The sequence below is a fragment of the Buceros rhinoceros genome, unplaced genomic scaffold (genome assembly GCF_000710305.1).
Source record: "Buceros rhinoceros silvestris isolate BGI_N320 unplaced genomic scaffold, ASM71030v1 scaffold24816, whole genome shotgun sequence".
NCBI classification, from domain to species: Eukaryota; Metazoa; Chordata; class Aves; order Bucerotiformes; family Bucerotidae; genus Buceros; species Buceros rhinoceros.
Genome location: NW_010419647.1, coordinates 1,344 through 1,856, shown reverse-complemented (window position 1 = coordinate 1,856; position 513 = coordinate 1,344).

Below are 513 nucleotides of genomic sequence, written 5' to 3'. Positions count from 1 at the left end.
AACCGGCGCCAGAGGTCCCGCAGCCCAGCGGGGCAATGGGGAGGTCCCGCTGACGTGCCTGCCCCGCCCTGCCACCCAGTCCTCAGCCTCCAAGCCCCTCGACTGGCTGCACAAGGGCCAGCGCAGTAACGGGAAAGCCTGGGCTGAGACATCAGGGCTCGCTTCGGGCCACACCGGCAGAACACGAACCCAGCCAGGTGGGCTGGGCTGCCCCGCCCCCACAGCGGGACTCAGCGGCAGGTAGAATGAACTCTCCGGAAAACACCAACTTCTGCCCTCTACAGAGAACCTTGTTCTTTATTTGCAGGGTGGGCTCAAATAACTGAGCTATGACTAGACAAACCCCTTCACTGCAAACACCACCAAGACACGCTATAAACCATGTGTCACAACTCCCCAAGTGCCACTGCTCACTATCGATACGAGCTGCGTGTCACAACCCCCCCAAGTGCCACTGCTCACTATTGATACGAGCTGCATGTCACAACCCCCCCCCACACACCACTCCTCTCC